The sequence below is a fragment of the Erpetoichthys calabaricus genome, chromosome 7, assembly GCF_900747795.2.
Source record: "Erpetoichthys calabaricus chromosome 7, fErpCal1.3, whole genome shotgun sequence".
Classification (NCBI taxonomy): domain Eukaryota; kingdom Metazoa; phylum Chordata; class Cladistia; order Polypteriformes; family Polypteridae; genus Erpetoichthys; species Erpetoichthys calabaricus.
This window is the reverse complement of record NC_041400.2, coordinates 102,047,436-102,053,435: the sequence shown is the minus strand read 5'-3', so window position 1 is coordinate 102,053,435 and position 6,000 is coordinate 102,047,436. Positions and strand designations below refer to the sequence as shown.

At 42.5% G+C, this 6,000-nt stretch overlaps 1 protein-coding gene across 2 annotated transcripts in view; it reads right to left on the bottom strand.

Annotated features, from left to right (window-relative positions):
* megf10 (multiple EGF-like-domains 10) overlaps positions 1-6,000 on the bottom strand; it is a 270,730-nt gene that overhangs the window by 232,987 nt on the left and 31,743 nt on the right. The window lies entirely within an intron of this gene.

Sequence of the window (6,000 nt, the reverse complement as noted above, 5' to 3'; positions counted from 1 at the left end):
ATGACTTATTATATCGGGTCAATGAACACGAGGGGGGGGGGGTGCGGAAGTTGCTGCTGATTCCACGAGCTTTCCGGTGGCAAGTTTGTGAGTTAGCGCACGCCCATCTCCTAGGAGGCCACTTGGGCACCGAAAAAACTCTAGAGCGCATTAAGCTCCGTTTTTATTGGCCGGGAATTAACGAGGAGGTTCGCCGCTTCTGTGTTTCGTGCCCGGAATGTCAGCTGCGGCAAATTCCTAGGAGGGACCGTGCTCCTCTTGTTCCCCTTCCCTTAATTGATGTTCCCTTTGAAAGAATAGGGGTCGATATAGTAGGACCCCTGGAACCCTCGGCTCGAGGACATAAATATATACTAGTCCTCGTAGATTATGCGACCCGATATCCAGAAGCTGTTCCGTTGCGCTCAGCTAATTCTAAAGCAATCGCACGGGTACTGATGGAGGTCTTTGCGCGAGTTGGAATCCCTAAAGAAGTCCTTACGGACCAAGGGACGCCGTTTACCTCGGAGACGTTCAAGGAAACGGCCAAATTACTCAAAATAAAGCACTTGAGAACCGCGGTGTATCATCCTCAAACCGACGGTTTAGTAGAGAGATTTAATCAGACTCTCAAGCAGATGCTTCGCAAGGTGGTCAGCGGGGATGGGAGGAATTGGGATCAACTCCTCCCCCTCGTGCTCTTTGCCTATCGGGAAGTCCCTCAAGCCTCAACGGGCTTCTCCCCTTTTGAATTATTATATGGACGACAACCCCGGGGCATATTGGACATTTTAAAGGAAGGTTGGGAAGGAGAGGCTCTTCCCTCAACCAATATTTTGGAATATATCGCGCAGTTACGCGATAGATTTGAAAAAATTCGACCTATATTAAAAAGTCACATGCAAGAGGCGCAAGCAGCACAGGCCCGCTATTATGACCGGGGCACGACCCTCCGGGAATTCCAGCCGCGGGATCGAGTCATGGTATTGGTTCCCACCTCCCACTCTAAACTACTTGCCCACTGGCAAGGGCCGTACGAAGTTAAGGAGCGAAAGGGACTCGTTGACTATTTGGTGAAACAACCCAATCGTCGACCGAGCGAGCGGATATATCATGTAAACCTACTGAAACCGTGGAAGGAAAGGGACCCTGATCCCACTTCCGGCCAGCCCCGCTCCTTCTTTGCTCAAAGTAACACCCTTAACTTCGGATCTAACTTGAATAACAGACAGAAGCGAGAGCTGGAGACAGTTATCTCGTCCGTCCCGGAGGTGGTTGATGAAATCCCAGGAAGGACCTCTCTGGTTGCCCATGATATTGTGACTGAACCCGGGGTCGTAGTCCGAGAACGCCTGTATCGTCTTCCTGAGGCAAAGAAAGCGGAAGTGGAACTGGAAATCAAGCGCATGCTGGATCTAGGAGTCATAGAGGAGAGGCATAGTCCCTGGTCCAGTCCAATTGTCTTGGTTCCTAAGCCTGACGGAAGTTGGAGGTTTTGCAATGACTTCCGTCGGCTTAATCAGGTCTCACAATTTGATGCTTATCCGATGCCCCGAGTGGACGACCTCCTTGAGAGGCTTGGACAGGCAGAATACCTGACCACACTTGACATGACCAAAGGGTACTGGCAGGTTCCTTTAACGGACTCCGCGAAGGGTAAAACCGCGTTTAGCACCCCTAGTGGGCACTGGCAGTATCGTGTCCTTCCATTCGGGTTACATGGGGCTCCTGCAACTTTCCAGCGTCTGGTGGATAAAGTGCTCCGTCCCCATAACACGTATAGTGCTGCCTACCTGGATGACGTTGTCATCTATTCTAGCACCTGGAAGGAACACCTACAGCATGTCGGAGCCGTATTGCGGACGCTGGGGGAAGCCGGTCTTCGCATCAACCCAAAGAAATGTTTCTTTGGATTGGAGGAAGCCAAGTATTTGGGCTACCTAGTGGGTCGTGGTACAGTGAAGCCACAGTGCTCCAAAATAGAAGCCATTTTGACATGGCCCCGTCCGCGAACCAAGCGGCAAGTCCAGGCATTTCTCGGATTGGCGGGGTACTACCGCCGGTTTGTACCACGTTTTTCGGAGAGAGCCGTGCCCTTGACTAATTTAACAAAGAACAGGGCTCCTAACATTGTGGTATGGACTGAGATAACAGAGGCAGCATTCAGTGACTTGAAAAGGGCCCTGACATCGGCACCCATTTTGAAGGCGCCTGACTTTTCGCGGCCTTTTATCTTCCAGACGGACGCTTCGGACACAGGCCTCGGGGCAGTGCTGAGCCAAAGTGTCGAGGGTGCCAAGCACCCCATCATGTTCCTAAGCCGGAAACTGTTGGATCGGGAGACCAGATATGCGGCAGTGGAGAGGGAGGCTCTTGCGATTAAGTGGGCGATCACACAGTTGAGGTACTACCTCTTGGGACGGGAGTTTACCCTAGTCACGGACCATGCCCCTTTACAGTGGATGGCCCTGCACAAGGAGTCTAACCCCCGAGTCACAAGGTGGTTCCTCGACCTGCAACATTATAAGTTTTCGCTCATTCATCGGAAGGGTTCTCTACACGCCAATGCCGATGCTCTCTCCCGCGTTCACGACCTCTCGGTAAAGGACGCCCGACCCGACGGGTCTGGGCTAAGGGGGGGGCCCTGTCACACACGTGTGTTTAGGAGACAGCCAAAGGGCTTATATACAGGTAATTCCATGCCAGGCCAGGGGGTGGCGGAGTGGATAATGGACGGATGGACATTTGTATGCATAGCCCCATTTGCCCGTTTTCTTTTTTTTTCTTTCTTCAGTAATATTTCAGCAAACCCGGAGCTTGTCAGTTCAAATCCTGGTACTGACACCACTGTGTGACCCTGAGGAAGTAATGTAACAAATTGTACCTCAGATGTTGTAAGTTGGTGGAATAAAGGCATAAGTAAAATAGATAAATATGTATTATACACATAGGAACTATTCATTTATTTTCAGTGAAGTCATCTGCAGCAAACTTTTATAAATGAGGGTTTCTGATTTTTAGATAGTGCAAACTGTTTCTTCTTTATTGACGTTTTCTCTTGGAGAGCTTTTTTCATTTTATTGAAAATGAAAGCAGCAGCTGCCAAAATATGTAGGTTTTTTATTAATTTTTCAACATTGTGTAAAATAAATGTATAAAGTAACATAAAAACTTTAAATACTGGTTATTGTTTTACACTAAAATATTAGTACAGAGATAGAAAAAAAGTAAAATGGATATGTTGTTTTTCTTTAAGGAGATGAAATATTACTGAAGAAAGAAAAAAAAAATTAAACAGCCAAATGGGGCTATGCATACGAACTTAAAAGGTTTAAATAAAACAGAAATATATATTTTATTTTTACTTGCTTAACTTGTGGAGGGTGTATCCTGTAGCAAAGCCGTAACTTTTTTCGTGAAAGCACGTTTCAGTCAATAAGTGTTAAAAAAACGTGTAAAGATATTGACAATAAGCTAAGTCATCTGCAGCAAAGTTTTATAAATGAGGGTTTCTCCTTTTTAGACAATAAGCTACGCAAACCCAGGAAGACATGGAATCGTTTAAATCAAGTATCATTACATCTTCCTTTCTTAAAGAGAAGTAAGGCAGTACTTATAAGCTTACATATTTATATATAGACATACATATATATATATATATATATCTATATCCGAAGCCGTGCAAGCACACTCTTTTGAGAATGCAACGTATAGTTGTACAGAAGAAAAGCAATCTTGCCTCAAATGAATGGCAACCTTTTGTAGGTCTATGAAGTTAATTTAAAGTTTAGGTTTACGCGGTGCTTTCTTTCCGAAGTACCTGCACTCATGAATATGTCTGTATGTGTCAGTCGGTGAAATCCACGCGGTTCGCACCGGCGAAGTACCGCTTTTAAAGTTTTATTAAGAAGAAAATAAAACGTTTTTAAATTGAGGGAAAATATACTAATAACAGTTTGTTAAGGATCAGTTTTTTTGTGAAGCTGCCTTTACTGGAGTGATCACTTCGAGCTGACTTGGTGGCCAAGTGTAAGCGTTACCTGGAAGTAAGCACCCATACAATCAGATTGTGAATCAGACTACGAATGCCGTGAATGTAATTACACACTCACTGCAGTTGCTTACGGTAATCGAACCTCAGACGTCAGCGCTAGAGGGGCTTAGCAGCGGTGAAGTATTGGTTTTAAATTTTAATTAAGAACAAAAGAAAACCTGAGAGGTTCGATTCCCGAAAGGGAGTGAAGTGAGTGTCCGGCTACCTACCAGGTAAAGCTTATGGTCGGACAGCAAGTGACGTAACATTAGCCACGGTGCCTTCAGTTGTGAGAAGCAGATCATAGAATGATTGAAAATAGTTTTCCATTTACCTTTTTAGTAAAAGGCGAGCTTGTAAGCCTGAGAAATCACCCCGTAAATGCACACGTTTAATTGCACATGTGTTAATATGTATGGTTACACAGTATTAAAAGACAGTGAAGAACGTGATTTACCTTTGTTCCCGCGTTTTATAAAAGGCGAGCTTTTAAGCCTGAGAAATCACCCCGTAAATGCACACGTTTACTTGCACGTGTTAATATGTATGCTTACACAGTATTAAAAGACACTCAAAAATTAACGTCATTTACCATCAGCCACGGTGCCTTCAGTTGTGAGAAGCAGATCATAGAATGATTGAAAATAGTTTTGCATTTACCTTTTTAGTAAAAGGCAAGGTTTTAAGCCTGAGAAATCACCGCGTAAATGCACACGTTTAATTGGACATGTGTTAATATGTATGGTTACACAGTATTAAAAGACAGTGAACAACGTCAGTTACCTTTGTTCCCGCGTTTGATAAAAGGTGAGCTTTTAAGCCTGAGAAATCACCCCGTAAATGCACACGTTTAATTGCACGTGTTAATATGTATGCTTACACAGTATTAAAAGACAGTCAAAAATTAACGTCATTTACCTTCGTTCCCGCGTGTGACTCGTGCTGTAAATCTCTTCCTTGTTTTCAGTTCACGTGATTACGTAGGAGGCGTGATGACGCGATACGTGACTCCGCCTCCTCCATTACAGTGTATGGACAAAAAATATGTTCCAGTTATGACCATTACGCTTTGAATTTCGAAATGAAACCTGCCTAACTTTTGTAAGTAAGCTGTAAGGAATGAGCCTGCCAAATTTCAGCCTTCCACCTACACGGGAAGTTGGAGAATTAGTGATGAGTGAGTCAGTCAGTCAGTCAGTGAGTGAGTCAGTGAGGGCTTTGCCTTTTATTAGTATAGATATATATATATATATATATATATATATATATATATATATATATATATATATATATATATATGTGTGTGTGTATATATATATATATATATATGTGTGTGTATATATATATATATATATATATATGTGTGTGTGTATATATATATATACACATATATATATATATATATATATGTGTGTGTATATATATATGTGTGTATGTGTATATATATGTGTGTATATATATATATATATATATATCTGTATGTGTATATATATATATGTTGACATCTGTATATATATATATATATATATATATGTATATATATGTGGATGTGTATATGTATATATATATGTAGATATGTATATATGTATATGTATATATATGTTTATATGTGTGTGTGTATATTATATATATAAAAGACAGCAACACTCATAACAATGACAACACAATTACATTGACAATCATGTTACATTATTTTTAAAATGTTTCCTTTTCTTTTTCATAACCTCTTTAACACACTACTTCTCCGCTGCGAAGCGCGGGTATTTTGCTATTTATCTATACAGGTACTCGTCGACATACGACCTATGCAAGTTACGACTGTTCGACTTTACGACGCGTTTGACTGTTTCCCCTGCCAGCTGTTGGCAGCGCCAGTTTCCCGCACTCTCAAGTCTCGCTACGCAGCAGTAAAAATATACGCAGCAGTGTTGCCCCACGTGTGTTTGTGTCTTGTTGTTTTGGCAATTTTCGATAATAATATAACCCTA